This window comes from Scyliorhinus canicula, chromosome 18, assembly GCF_902713615.1.
Source record: "Scyliorhinus canicula chromosome 18, sScyCan1.1, whole genome shotgun sequence".
Classification (NCBI taxonomy): Eukaryota; Metazoa; Chordata; class Chondrichthyes; order Carcharhiniformes; family Scyliorhinidae; genus Scyliorhinus; species Scyliorhinus canicula.
The window spans coordinates 72530414-72546695 of NC_052163.1; positions in this window are offsets into that span (position 1 = coordinate 72530414).

Genomic DNA, 16282 nt, shown 5'->3' on the forward strand with positions numbered 1-16282 from the left:
TTTGCTGTGTTTGGACATGGATTGTTTCAGCATCTGAAGAGGTGCAGGTAATGTGGACCATTGTGCAATCATCAGTGAACATCCCCATTGACCTTATGATAGTCATTGATGAAGTGTTTGAAAATGGAAGGGCCTAGGACACTACCCTGAGGAACTCCTGCTGTAATTATTGGTCAGAGAATTGGATCTTATACTTCTGAGAGGGCAGATGGGACCTCAATTTAATGGACTATCTAAAAGATAGCACCTCAGATAGTGCAGCACACCCTCAGTACTGCCAAGGATTGTCATGGCCTCCAGGGCGAAGCTTTACAACCTCGTTGCATCAGAGGTGGGCAGGAAAATGTGTCGATCCATTCAAAATTCCACTGACTTAGATAGGGACCTTCCAGCCGGGGGGTCCGTAAAGCTCCACTCAAGAGAATTCCACTCCAAGTCTCTTGAGTGGAACTTGAACCCATGAGCTTCTGATTCAGAGGCAAGAGCATGACCCACCGAGGCATGGCTGTAGATTATGAAATTTGCCCTATTTAAGAAACATTGAGTGCTATGTGCATGTTATTGGGGATTATGCAACCAGAGAATCATAGATTTGATACTTCACAGAAGGAAGTGATTTGGCCCATCATGTTTTGGCAAGCTCTCTATAACAGCAACTCAGCTCGTCCTACTCCCCATCCTTTCTCCATAACCTGAGTGCTTGGGTTTGTGTAGAGAAAGGTTGGTTCAAGTTGTTCTGTTTGTATCCCCAGGTTGCAACAACTGCTACAGGATGAATATGATGATGTGGCACCAGTGGGGCTGCTCAGGAAGAATATGAAGGCATTGAACATCTTTCCTCCAATCCCACCTGTCAAATCAGGCAGCCGGAAGGAAGGTATTGAAACACTTACAGCTTAATTGTTAGTGAATGTCATCATCTGTACAGTATAATCATTGGGGTTAGGAGGCCTTGTGATGCAGTGGGTAGCACCCCGTCCACTGGACAGAAGCTCCGGGTTCGAGTCCAACAGCAAGATTTGTTGGCCATGGAAGGAACATTCAACACAGTTCAATGGGCTGATAATCAGCTCGGAAATCCTTCCACCACTTCTGTAGAATTCATAGAATCCATAGGAACCCTACAATGCAGAAGGAGGCCATTCGGCCCTTTGAGTCTGCAGTGAACCTCCGATGGGTGACCTACCGTGGCCCACTCCCCTGCCCTGTCCCTTAACACCAGTTAATCTGCAGCTCTTTGGACACTAAGGGGCAATTTAGCATGACCAATCCACCTAACCCGTGATGTGTTGTACTCTGGGATAACATAGGCTGCAACTAGATGCAGTTTTAACCAAAAGATACCGGAATTGAACCCGGGTCCCTGGCACTGTGAGGCAGCAGTGCTAACTTCCTTCACTATTCCCCAAAGGGTAATAATAAAGTATATGTGTGTGAAGTTACGGCTACAACAACATTGGGGTTTTAAAAGGAAGTCAGTGAAAACATTGCAGATTCCCCAACAATAATCTTCCGAAGTTCTCTCAGTTAGATTGGAAAATTGCTCAAGTATCTCTACTGTTTAAGAAAGGTGAGAGAGGAACCCTAGGAATTAGAAAGCAGTTAGCCTAATATCGGTGCCAAGTAATTATTAGTGTTCATATTAAGGCTTTGAAAATTTTCAAAGGGAGAACTGATGAATCTGATTGATTTTGTTTGAAGAGGTAGCTAAAGATGTGGACAGGGGAATGTTTGTGGATGTTACGATCTTCCAGGGGCATTTAATAAAGTCCCTCTTGAGAGATTGCGAGCTAACTTTGAAGACCATGCAGTTGAAGGTACATTACTAACCTGGTTCGGATATTGGTTGAGTGGCAGGAGACAGAGATTAAGGATAATGGACAGGGCATCTAATTCAAGCTGTGGCTAAAGACATCTCACAAGGATCTGTGTTAATATTCGTATTATTATTTCATTATTATTTATTAACAAGTTAGATGGAAAAATGGAGTCGTAGAGGTTTACAACACAGGCCTTTTTGCCCATTGCGTCGGTGCCGGTCAAATCTAACCACCTAACTATTCTAATCTCATTTTCCAGCACTTGGCCCATAGCCTTATATGCCTTGGCATTGCAAATGCACATCTAAATATTTCTTAAATGTTATGAGAGTCTCTGCCACCACCACCCTTCCAGGCAGTGAGTTCCAGATTCCCACCACCCACTGGGTGAAAAGGTTTTTCCTCACATCTTCTCTAAACCTCCTGCCCCTTATCTTAAATCTATGCCCCCTGGTCATTGTTCCTTCACCAAGGGGAAGCTGGGACAGGGAGACTAGAACAGGAATGTTTTACATACTCCAGAAAAAAAGACAGGTGTAACTGGGGCCCATGTGGGCAGCACGGTAGCACAGTGGTTAGCACAGTTGCTTCACCGCTCCAGGGTCCCCGGCTCGATTCCCGGCTTGGGTCACTGTCTGTGTGGAGTCTGCACGTTCTCCCCGTGTCTGCATGGGTTTCCTCCGGGTGCTCCGGTTTCCTCCCACAGTCCAAAGATGTGCAGGTTTGGTGGATTGACCATGCTAAATTGTCCTTAGTGTCCAAAACGTTTAGGTGGGGTTACCGGGTTACGGGGATAGGGTGGAGGTGTGGGCTTAAGTACAGTGCTCTTTCCAAGGGCCGGTGCAGACTCGATGAGTCGAATAGCCTCTTTCTGCATTATAAATTCTATGTAGGTACCCATAGCCATTTGGAGGAAGTGAGGCAGGTGGAAGGAGAAATTGTTCAAAGAATCAGAGACTTGTTACAACAAGGACCATTCAGCCCATCGTGTCTTCAATGAGAGAACGAGCTCAGTGAGGCAGAGGAGTGTGATGCTGGATGGGAACTGTTCAGGCCTCTGTTCAAGGAAGAGGAGACTGCACAGACTGTCTGCTGGGGATGGAGGTGTGGAGCGATTGGCTACCAAACCAAAACTGGAAATTGTTTAAATGATGTTGGACATCAGAAGAATCATGAATGTAGCTGAGAAGGAGTTGGAGAAGGGAAGAGAAAATAGAGTCAAGTTAGGAAGACTTAAGTTCAGTGGGGCAGGAACAGACTGAATCAATTGGCGAGATTCTCAGGGCCCATTTGCCGCTGACGCAAATCCTGTTATGGCCACTAACTCTCGTGAGAGGCTATAACTGGATTTGCGGTGGCGAGATCCCATTTTGAGATCTTTCCTGCCCCTCCCGCCAGCAACAAAATCAAGTTCACACCCAGAGAGGGCGCAAACCTCATTATCATGCTTCTGAGAACATTGAATGCTCCCACGATGACAGGAATCAGGTTTTCGAAAACGGTCCTACAGCTTTGCTGGTGAGTTAGGGCTCATTCACCCAAGTACGCCGGTAAGTTAGGCCCCGCTCTGCCAGAATTTTTTTTTTTTTCTTTTTTTTTGTTAAAATTTAGATTACCCAATTATTTTTTCTAATTAAAGGGCAATTTAGCGTGGCCAATCCACCTACTCTGCACATTTTTGAGTTGTGGGGGCGAAACCCACGCAGACACGGGGAGAATGTGCAAACTCCACACGGACAGTGACCCAGAGCCGGGATCGAACCTGGGCTCTCAGCGCCGTGAGGCGGTTGTGCTAACCACTAGGCCACCGTGCTGCCCACCGCTCTGCCAGAATTGCCAGTGCATTAAACTCCCCCCCTCAGTTTTGCAGGGAGTTAAGCCCCACTCCCCACATTTACCGGTGAGTTAAGCCCGCTCCCTCAACCCTGTCGTGATTTTGGCCCTGCACCAACAACTTTACCGGTGAGTTAAGCCCACTCTCACAACCCTTTTGGTCCTGCACCAACAACTTTACTGGTGAGTTAGACCCCGCTACCCGAGCTTTGCTGATGAATTAGGCCCCATTCCCCAATCTTTGCCGTTGAGATAGGTTCCGCACCACCAGAATTGCTGGTGAGTTAGACCCCGCTCCCTGAGATTTGCCAGTGAGTTAGGCCCCACTCCCCCAAAATTGCCGGTGATTTAGGCCCCACTTCCCAAGATTTGCCCAAGTGTTAGGTCCTGCCCCCCCTCCCAGATTTGTCAGTGAGTTAGTCCCCACTCCCCCAGATTTGCCAGTGAGTTAGGTCCCGCCCCACCAGTTTATGTGAGTTAGGCTTGGCTCCCCCAGATTTTCCCCATGAGTTAGGCCCCACTCCCCCAGCTTTGCCGGTGAGTTAGGCCCGGCTCCCCCAGCTTTGCCGGTGTGTTAGGCCCCCCCCTCCCCCAGCTTTGCCGGTGAGTTAGGTCCCAGTCACGCAGCTTTGCCGGTGAGTTAGGCCCAACTCCCCCAGCTTTGCCAGTGACTTAGGCCTCGTTCCCCCAGCTTTTTCGGTGAGTTAGGGCCCGCACTCCCAGGTTTGCCAGTGAGTTAAGCCCCATTCCTCCAGCTTTGCCGGTGAGTTAAGCCCCGTTCCCCCAGCTTTGCGGTGAACTAGACCCTGCTTGCCGCCCAGCTCCCCAGCTTTGTCGTGAGTTAGGGCCCACACCCCCAGGTTTGCCAGTGAGCTAAGCCCCGTTCCCCCAGATTTGCTAGTGAATTAGGCCATACTCCCTCAGATTTGCTGCTTAGTTAGACCCCACCCCCAAGCTTTGCCAGATAGTTAGGTGCCACTCCCCCAACTTTTCCAGGGAGTTAAGCCCCACTGCCGTAGCTTTGGAGGTGGGTTAGGTCCCGCTCCCCCAGCTTTGCCGGTGAGTTAGGCCCGGCTCCCCCAGCTTTGCCAGTGAGTTAGGTCCCACTCCCCCAGTTTTGCCGGTGAGTTATGTCCCGCTCCCCCAGCTTTGCCGGTCAGTTAGGCCCGGCTCCCCCAGCTCTGCCAGTGAGATAGGCCCAGCTCCCCCAGCTTTGCCGGTGAGTTACGCCCCACTCCCCAGCTTTGCCGGTGAGTTAGGCCCGGCTCCCCCAGCTTTGCCGGTGAGTTAGGCCAGGCTCCCCCAGCTTTGCCGGTGAGCTAGGCCCCCCTCCCCCAGCTTTGCAGGTGATTTAGGCACCACCCCCTCATCTTTGCCAATGAGTTAGGCCTACTCCCCCAGATTTACCAGTGAGTACGGCACCACTCACCCAGCTTTGCCGGTGAGTTAGGCCCTGCCCCACCAGTTTGTGGGAGTTAGGCCCTGCTCTCCCAGCTCAGCTGGTAAGCTCCCCATTTTCCCCATGAGTTAGGCCCCGTTCCCCCATGTCTTTCGGTGAGTTAGGCCCCGCTCCCCCAGATTTGCTGGTGGGTTGGGCATCGCTCCCACAGCTTTGATGGTGAGTTAGGCCCGCTCCCCCAGATTTGTCTGGTAAGTTAGGCCGGTGAATTGGGCCCTGCCCTTCCAGCTTTGCTGTGAGTTAAGCCCCCCACCCCAGGTTTGCTAGTGAGCTAGACCTGCTCCCCCAGCTTTTCCGTTGAGTTAGGCCCCGCCCCAATATTTGCCGGTGAGTGAAACCCCACTCCCCCAGCCTTGCCATTGAGTTAGGCATGATGTGGAGATGCCGGCGTTGGACTGGGGTGAGCACAGTAAGAAGTCTTACAACACCAGGTTAAAGCCCCCACTCCTCCAGATTTGCCAGTGAATTAAGCCCCACTCCCCGAGCCTTGCTGTTGAGTTAGGACCCGCTTGACGTCAGGTAACGGCCATGGTGTGAGTGGTCGCACATTTGGTGGCTCCCGCTTGTGGTGGCCATTTGGGACCTTTTCCCCGGCTAATGGCAGAGCTGACTGATTGTAAAAGGTGCACAAGCGGTGGAAGAAGAAAGTATCCCACCGGTGTTTGGATTTGTGGACTAGAAATGGTCGAAAAAGGAGAGAACAATTGTTGAAAGTTGATGTGGTGCCTGCAACACTGGGGAAGATGGCGGAGGGTTAGAACATAGAACATAGAAAAATACAGCACAGAACAGGCCTTTTGCCCCACGATGTCGTGCCAAACTTTTGTCCTAGATTAAGAACAAAGTAATGTACACCCCAGCATTCTACCGTAATCCATGTACCTATCCAATAGCTGCTTGAAGGTCCCTAATGTTTCCGACTCAACTACTTCCACAGGCAGTGCATTCCATGCCCCCACTACCCTCTGGGTAAAGAACCTACCTCTGACATCCCCCCTATATCTTCCACCATTCACCTTAAATTTATGTTCCCTTGTTCCACCCGGGGAAAAAGTCTCTGACTGTCTACCCTATCTATTCCCCTGATCATCTTATAAACCTCTATCAAGTCGCCCCTCGTCCTTCTCCGTTCTAATGAGAAAAGGCCTCAACCTTTCCTCGTAAGACCTACTCTCCTTCCAAAATGGACAACCTCACACTTTTCAGGGTTAAACTCCATCTGTCACTTCTCAGCCCAGCTCTGCATCCTATCTATGTCTCTTTGCAGCTGACAATAGCCCTCCTCACTATCTACAACACAAATTTACTGACCCACCCTTCAACTCCCTTATCCAAGTCATTAATGAAAATCACAAACAGCAGGAGACCCAGAACTGACCCCTGCGGTACGCCACTGGTAACTGGGCTCCAGGCTGAATATTTGCCATCCACCACCACTCTCTGACTTCTATCGGTTAGCCAGTTTGTTATCCAACTGGCCAAATTTCTCACTATCCCATGCCTCCTTACTTTCTGCATAAGCCTATCATGGGGAAACTTATCAAATGCCTTACTAAAATCCATGTACACTACATCCACTGCTTTACCTTCATCCACATGCTTGGTCACCTCCTCAAACAATTCAATAAGACTTGTGAGGCAAGACCTACCCCTCACAAATCCATGCTGACTATCCCCAATCAAGCAGTGTCTTTCCAGATGCTCAGAAATCCTATCCCTCAGTACCCTTTCCATTACTTTGCCTACCACCGAAGTAAGACTAACTGGCCTGTAATTCCCAGGGTTATCCCTATTCCCTTTTTTGAACAGGGGCACGACATTCGCCACTCTCCAATCCCCTGGTACCACCCCTGCTGTCAGTGAAGACAAAAAGATCATTGCCAACGGCTCTGCAATTTCATCTCTTGCTTCCCATAGAATCCTTGGATATATCCCATCAGGCACGGGGGACTTGTCTGTCCTCAAGTTTTTCAAAATGCCCAACACATCGTCCTTCCTAACAAGTATCTCCTAGAGCTTACCTATCTGTTTTACACTGTCCTCTCCAACAATATGGCCCCTCTCATTCGTAAATACTGAAGAAAAGTACTCGTTCAAGATCTCTCCTATCTCTTCGGACTCAATACACAATCTCCCGCTACTGTCCTTAAACGGACCCACCCTCACTCTAGTCATTCTATATTTCTCACATATGTGTAAAAAGCCTTGGGGTTTTCCTTGATCCTTCATGCCCTCTCTAGCCTCTCCTAATCCCTTTCTTCAGTTCCCTCCTGGCTGTCGTGTATCCCTTCAGCGCTCTGTCTGAACCTTGTTTCCTCTGAACAAGACATTCAACTTCTCTTGTCAGGGTCCGAGCCTGCCTGCCCACTGATCAACAGATCAGCTAGTGAGCTTCCTCTATGAGAAATTTGCCGAGCAGTGGAAGGAGAATTTGGAGGACCTGGCCAGGGTGATGGATCTGATAAATGCGGGATCGACCGCGTGGAGATGAGGTTAAAGGCCCAGGGCCAGACAATCCAGAAGGTGGAGGAGGCAGTGGGGGAGCACGAGGAGCAGCTTGCCTCGATGGCTGCTGAGATGGGGTTGAAGCCAGATCAACAGAGGAGGCTGCAGGACAAGGTGGAGGATCTGGTGAATAGATCGCGCAGGCAGAACGTTAGGATCATTGGCCTGCCGGCACATATGTGGTGCAAGTGTTCAAGAAGCTGCTGTGGGAAGGAGCATTTGCTTGGCCCCTGGAGGTGGACCGGGCACACAGGATGCTTATGAGGATGTCACTGGGGAACGAGTGCAATGATGGTGCGACTGCGCCGGTTCCTGGATAAGGAACGGAATTTGAGAAGGGCCAGACAGACGAGGCTCTATACATGGCAGCGAGCTGCGTGTCTATCAGGACTTGGGTGCGGAGCTGGCCAAATGGAGGGCGAGCTTCAATAAGGTTAAGATGGCCCACTTCAAGAAGGGAGTGAAATTCGGCATGTTATACCCAGTATGCTTGTGGGTAACATATGAAGGCTAGGAACTCTACTTTAGATCGCCAGAGGAGGCGATGGAATTTATTAGAGACAGGAGAATGGCAGGAGAATGAAGACATTGAACTCTGGAGGGGATGTTCCTATTTTGTATTTTGGTTTTCTTCTGGTTTGTATGAACCATGTTTGCACTGTGTTTGGGGCCATTGCTCTGTTTTGCCGGTGAGTTAGGCCACGCTTCCCCAGCTTTGCCGGTGAGTTAGCACCCGCCCCCTCAGATTTGCCGGTGAGTTAGGCCTCGCTTCCCCAGCTTTGCCGGTGAGTTAGGCCACGCTTCCCCGGCTTTGACAGTGGGTTAGGCCTCGCTTCCCCAGCTGGCTGAGTTATCCTCACCAGAACCTTTAAATTGCACAGAGTTTGATCTGACTATAAAAGACATCAGTAAAACCAGTGAGTTTCACACTGCTTTTCCCACCTGATCCAGCACATTGTGGTTTACCAGGACAGTCCTACTTATTGGATTTTGCGAAGATGGTAGAACCCGGGCCGGGGTTCTCCGTCCGTTCATGCCGGCGTGATTCTCTGGTCCCACTGCTGGGAATGGAGTTCTTTCTGAGCACTAAATTGTCCATTCTCGCTGGCAGCGATGGCACGGTGAACTCAGATCACACAATCCTGGCCAGGATATTTGGATTGGGGAACTATAAGGTGGGGAGCTGAGGTGGAAAGATCTCCAGTGGAGATTGCTGTGGGTCTGGAGTCACACCAACATCTGTCAGGTGGGATACAGGTACAATTTTCCTTCCCTAATGGACATTAATGAGTCATTTGGCTTTTTATGACAATATGGGGTGATTTTATAATCACTTTTATGGAGACTAGATTTTAAATCCAGATTTTAAAAAATTAATTGAGTTCAAATTCATTGTTCAATTGTCATCAGCTAGCCCGGGAGTTGGTCATGTGCTGTAACTGGTGTAATTAAATTATCTCATTGTCTTTCAGCGTCAGTATATGATGATGTTGATGTGATACCGGATGAGTTTCCCGACCCTCCACCAGAGTTCAAGTACAGATTTGCCGGTGAGTTAGCCCCCGCCCCCCCAGATTTACCGGTGAGTTAGCCCCCCCCCCCAGATTTGCCGGTGAGTTAGCCCCCGCCCCCCCAGATTTACCGGTGAGTTAGCCCCCCCCCCAGATTTGCCGGTGAGTTAGGCCCCGCCCCCCAGATTTGCCGGTGAGTTAGCCCCCGCCGCCCAGATTTGCCGGTGAGTTAGGCCCCCGCCCCCCCCAGATTTGCCGGTGAGTTAGGCCTCGCTTCCCCAGCTTTGCCGGTGAGTTAGGCCACACTTCCCCAGCTTTGACGGTGAGTTAGGCCACGCTTCCCCAGCTTTGCCGGTGAGTTAGGCCTCGCTTCCCCAGCTTTGCCGGTGAGTTAGGCCTCGCTTCCCCAGCTTTGCCGGTGAGTTAGGCCTCGCTTCCCCAGCTTTGCCGGTGAGTTAGGCCTCGCTTCCCCAGCTTTGCCGGTGAGTTAGGCCTCGCTTCCCCAGCTTTGCCGGTGAGTTAGGCCACGCTTCCCCAGCTTTGCCGGTGAGTTAGGCCTCGCTTCCCCAGCTTTGCCGGTGAGTTAGGCCTCGCTTCCCCAGCTTTGCCGGTGAGTTAGGCCACGCTTCCCCGGCTTTGACAGTGAGTTAGGCCTCGCTTCCCCAGCTTTGCCGGTGAGTTAGGCCTCGTTTCCCCAGCTTTGACAGTGAGTTAGGCCACGCTTCCCCAGATTTGCCGGTGAGTTAGGCCTCGCTTCCCCAGCTTTGCCGGTGAGTTAGGCCACGCTTCCCCAGCTTTGACAGTGGGTTAGGCCTCGCTTCCCCAGCTTTGCTGGTTAGTTAGGCCTCGCTTCCCCAGCTGGCTGAGTTATCCTCACCAGAACCTTTAAATTGCACAGAGTTTGATCTGACTATAAAAGACATCAGTAAAACCAGTGAGTTTCACACTGCTTTTCCCACCTGATCCAGCACATTGTGGTTTACCAGCACAGTCCTACTTATTGGATTTTGCGAAGATGGTAGAACCCGAGCCGGGGTTCTCCGTCCGTTCATGCCGGCGTGATTCTCTGGTCCCACTGCTGGGAATGGAGTTCTTTCTGAGCACTAAATTGTCCATTCTCGCTGGCAGCGATGGCACGGTGAACTCAGATCACACAATCCTGGCCAGGATATTTGGATTGGGGAACTATAAGGTGGGGAGCTGAGGTGGAAAGATCTCCAGTGGAGATTGCTGTGGGTCTGGAGTCACACCAACATCTGTCAGGTGGGATACAGGTACAATTTTCCTTCCCTAATGGACATTAATGAGTCATTTGGCTTTTTATGACAATATGGGGTGATTTTATAATCACTTTTATGGAGACTAGATTTTAAATCCAGATTTTAAAAAAATTAATTGAGTTCAAATTAATTGTTCAATTGTCATCAGCTAGCCCGGGAGTTGGTTATGTGCTGTAACTGGTGTAATTAAATTATCTCATTGTCTTTCAGCGTCAGTATATGATGATGTTGATGTGATACCGGATGGGTTTCCCGACCCTCCATCAGAGTTCAAGTACAGATTTGCCGGTGAGTTAGGCCCCGCCCCCCAACTTTGCCGGTGAGTTAGCCCCCGCCCCCCCAGATTTGCCGGTGAGTTAGCCCCCCCCCCCCAGATTTGCCAGTGAGTTAGGCCCCGCTCACCTGTAATGATATGGATAGTACAAGCATAGGAAACTGTTTACAAGAGAGACTACATATATACCAGCACAAGATGGTGTCACTGAGTGATTATATAAAAGGCTGTGTCTCTCGGCATGCTGAGGGAAGCTGATGGAGATTTCAATGTAGAAGAATAGTGTGAGGTTGAGTTACAGTGTTAAAGAGATTATTGATTACTGTATCCCGTACCAGCCTCCCCGGACAGGCGCCGGATTGTGGTGACTAGGGGCTTTTCACAGTAACTTCATTGAAGCCTACTCGTGACAATAAGCGATTTTAATTTCATTTCATTTCATCATAGATTCAGTACTATTATATTACTATCTGCTACTCAGTAAAGTGTGCAAACCTAATCAATTTAAGTAGTGTAAAATAAATTCGTTTTGATTTAAACTTCTTAGTTTTATATTCTTTGTCAACACGACATACCTGGCTATCTTGGAGAACAAGACAAGGAATATAACATGGTACCAGGGTATTGCTGAAGTTATTTAGATTGAAAATAGTCAGACTCTAAGAAAAGAAAAACTAGCATGTGAATCAAACTTCGAAGGCAAGACTGCTTCCAGACCTGCTACTTCAATACACAGACAAGTCCCGAACTAATGAAGAAAGTGCAATCTCTACGTCAGCTCAGGATTTCTGGTAAACTTGATGTAAACTGGAAAGTATTCAAACAGCAATTTCAACTGTACATCTCTGCATCAGATTTAGGTAATGCCAGTGAATACAGAAAACTTGCGTTATTTTTAACAATGGCTGGACCACAGGCTATTGAACTTTATAACTCCTTTCAATTCTCCACAAAAGAAGATAAAAATAAATATAATATTGTAATTGAAAAAATTGATCTGCGTGTAGAACTCAAATTAATGAGACACAGGAAAGATTTATCTTTAGGAAGAGAGTGCAGAAAGATGGGGAATCTGTTGATTGCTCCATAAAAGATTTAAGGCTCAAATCACAAATCTGTAACTTCTCTATATTGTCAGACTCTATGATCAGAGATCAAATCGTTTTTGGCATCACAGATGAGAAACTCAGAAACGTTAATTGAGGCAAAAAGATTTGAAATTAGAAGATGCTATTGAAATGTGTCAAGTGAATGAATTATCTAAAAATCAGTACTCTGAAATTCAGATAAAAGAAAAGGGCGTGAAAATGCACCTCGAGGCTGACTGCGTCGGATCTGTGGCGCAGTTCAGAAAAATGCACATTTCTGACGGCAACCATATTGTGCATGCGCATACCCGACCCACACATGCGCATACCCGACCCGCACATGCGCATACCCGACCCGCACATGCGCACTTCAATAAACTGTGTGATTTGGATGAAGACTGTTCTGCGCATGCGCAAAAACAATTTGCGCGTGACGAAAGCAACGTCATCACATGTGAACGTTGTGGACACGTCCACCCACATAAAAAATGCCCAGCACTTCGAAAAACTTGCTCAAAATGTTGTAAACTTAATCACTTTGCTGTTCAGTGCAGAATTGCACTAAAAGGGACACACTTTAAATCTTCAAACTTAATGAAAACACACATGAATATACGAAGACTTAACACCAAGTGCAGACACCTCCAAAATTGACAACACCGATAATGATATTGATGCTTATAGTCTGGAAGATTCCTTCGTTGTGGGAATTATTGAGAAATTCCACACAACTGATAATGACACTTCCAATCCACAGATAGTACAATCGATTAACACGGAATCGAAACGGAACACGCCATTACAAATCAATGGTTCCGAGATTGTCTTAAAGTTAAATACTGGAGCTTCCGCAAATTTGATAAATACTCGTGACTTATCACAACTTAGTCCTAAGTTTCCTAAGATTTAGAAAACTGATTGCCAATTGCGTGACTACAATGGTAACATAATTACTTCTTTAGGGTCATGCTAAGTGACAAATCACGACACTGTGATATTATAGGAAGGATGTGGAAGCTTTGGAAAGGGTTCAGAGGAGATTTACTCGGATGTTGCCTGGTATGGAGGGAAGGTCTTACGAGGAAAGGCTCAGGGACTTGAGGTTGTTTTCGTTAGAGAGGAGAAGGCTGAGAGGTGACTTAATAGAGACATATAAGATAGTCAGAGGGTTAGATAGGGTGGACAGTGAGAGTCATTTTCCTCGGATGGTGATGACCAACATGAGGGGAGATAGCTTTAAATTGAGGGGTGGTAGATATAGGACAGATGTCAGAGGCAGTTTCTTTACTCAGAGAGTAGTAGGGGTGTGGAACACCCTGCCTGCAACAATAGTAGACTCGCCAACTTTAAGGGCATTTAAGTGGTCACTGGATAGACATATGGATGAAAATGGAATAGTGTCGGTCAGATAGGCTTCAGATGGTTTCACGGGTCGGCGCAACATCGAGGGCCAAAGGGCCCGTACTGCGTTGTAATGTTGTATGTTCTATTGTTGAATCCAATCGATCGTCATAGATCATAGATCTATTACTAGGTGCACAAGCCTGTCAGGATTTATACCTTGTGCGAAGAATCTACAGCACCAACAAACCTCTTCCACCTGCACAGGAAGATATTGAAAGAATCCTCACTCAATTTCCTCAGGTATTTGAAGGTCTGGGTTGATGCGCAATCAATGGACATGGAAACGAAGGAGCAGTCTGAATCGTTGGCTTTAATCTACAAGAAGTGTGCCCAGCAGCAGGAGTACAGAAATTACCTGGCTGCTGGGAGAGGCGGGTTCTTATACTCCGCCTCATAGGCAGAGCTACCTTCCTCTCGACCAATGAGAGTACAACACTTGGGCCAATGGGCAGCGAGCCTTCTGTACCAATGGCAGCTCACACTCCCAGGTACCGTAATACCCCTAGTCATACTACCACATGGGTACTCTTCATTTTCAATACAAGATTCAACTAAAAGCAAATGCTAAACCAGTGGTACACTCTCCTAGATGAGTTCTTGCTCCGTTACGTGATCGTCTGAAGCAAGAACTGGAATGCATGCAACACCTTGGAATCATCTCCAAGATAACAGAACCGACAGATTAGGTCAGCTCAATGGTGTACGTTAAGAAAACAAATGTCTTAAGAAAAGGTCTTCCGGTGGTGGCCATGGAGGAGTAGGTCGCACATTTGATAGCTCCCGCCTGGAACAGACTTTTGGACCTTTTTCCCCTGTTTTTTCCCGGATTTTATGCGATGAATCGGTGAAGAGTGAGACAGTAAGGAGAAATCCCCCTCCGGTGTATGGATAATTGGACCAGAAGTGGCCATGTGAGAAGACAAAGTTCTACAAGGAAGACGCAAGTAGCGCTGGTAACACGGGACAGCATGGCAGAGAGGCAGGGCCACGGGGAGACGGCACAGTGGTCGACAAAGCAGCTGGTGAAGTTTTTTGAATATTGCTTCGCCAAGCTAAAGAAGGACACGTTGGACCCGATTAAGGCTTTGATTGATCAAGTGGTTCAGAATCAGGAAACCCACGGAAGAGCGATACAGGAGGTGGAACAAAAGTTGTCTGAGCATGAGGAGTATATAACCGTGCTGGAAAGCAAGGTGGGGATGATGAATGACCGCCAGAAAAGAACGCAGGAGAAGCTGGAGGACCTGGAGAATAGGTCCAGGAGGCAGAATCTCAGAATTGTCGGCCTCCCTGAAGGCAGTGAGGGATCGGATGCGAGGGCTTTTGTGATGGACATGTTGGAGAAGTTGATGGGGGCTGGGGTGTTCCCTCGGCCTCTGGAATTGGACAGAGCGCACAGAGCCCTCACGAGGAAGCCTCGAGTGAACGAGCCTCTGAGGGCCATGGTGGTACGCTTTCACCGTTTCATGGACAAGGAACACGTTTTGCGGTGGGCCAAGAAAGAACAGAGCAGCAAGTGGGAGAATTGTGAGTTGCGCCTCTATCAAGATCTGGGAACGGATTTGGCCAAGAGGCGAGCTGGGTTCAATCGGGCAAAAACTACCCTCTTTAAGAAGGGGGTAAAGTTTGGGATGCTGTACCCAGTCCATCTGTGGGTCACACATGAGGAACGGGACTCCTACTTTGAAACACCAGACGAAGTATGGACCTTTATTAAAGAAATGAGGCTGGATGTGAATTAAAAGACACTGAAGCCTTGGAGAAGTACTGTGGCGGTGATTTGTGGTGCTGGATTGTATAAATTTAAGTAGTGCTATGTGTAATAATGGGCTGTGTGAATGGTTAAAGGTTGCTTTGTCTTGCAGGAAGCTGGTTAGAGGATGGCTGGGCTTTGAATTTAGTTCTGCTTTTTGGGTGATTATTTTTCTAAGGTGACTGTTTCTTCACTGTTTGCTTACTGGGGAATGTGATGCTTTAAAAATGTTTATTTATGCGGGAGGAGAGGGGCGAGACCAATAGGGAGACAGACTGCTTGGTGCCAGGGGCGGGCGCTATGGGTCAGCTGACTCTCAGAAGTGCAGTGGGGGGTGAGCAAGTGTTAAGCTGGAGCTTGACTTGGGGAATTGGGTTTCTATTGATGTTGCTAGGGGGTGAAGGGGGGAGCTGCTTTGCTGACAGGGGAGGAACTGTTACTAGGGGGCAAATGGGAGGTCGGGGATGGTGAATGCCCGAGGGGGGGCTCGAGGAAGCCGGGGACGCGAGCTAGAGGCTGGCCTAAAAAGGGTGAGGCTGGTCGGCAGAGGGGAGGGTTGGAAGCCCCCCGACCAGGCTGATCGCATGGAACGTTAGAGGACTGAATGGGCCAGTCAAAAGGGCCTTGCGTGTTCGCGCATTTGAGGGGACTGAAGACGGACATGGCAATGCTACAAGAGGCACACCTAAAGGTTACAGACCAGACGAGATTGAGGAAGGGGTGGGTCAGCAAAGTGTTCCACTCAGGGCTGGACTCAGGGGGGGTAGCGATCTTGATCAGCAAACGAGTGGCATTCAAGGCAGGGAGAATCATGTCAGACAAGGGGGGTAGGTACATAATGGTGAGTGGGAAGCTGGAGGGGGTGCAAGTGGTTGTTGTGAATATGTATGCTCCGAATTGGGACGATGTGGAATTTATGAGGCAGGTTTTAGGTACGATCCCAGACTTAGAGTCACATAACCTGATCAGAGGAGGAGATTTTAACACGGTCATTGATCCGGAATTGGACCGGTCAAAATCCAGAACAGGGAGGAGGCCGGCTGTGGCAAAGGAATTGAAGGGTTTATGGAACAGATGCGGGGAGTAGACCCATGGAGGTTTGCACGGCCGAGGACGAAGGTGTTTTCCTTTTTCTCGCATGTCCACAAGGTATAGTCTCGCATCGATATTTTTGTTCTGAGCAGGGCACTAATACCGAAGGTGGTGGATACTGAGTACTCGGCAATCGCAGTGTCGGATCATGCCCCGCATTGGGTGGATCTATGGGTTAATGTGGAGAGAGGGGAAAAGACAAGCAGAATGTTGGTGCACCAGCTCAGGAAAAGAGAGGCGGCTAGGGAGATAAGTAAAATAAA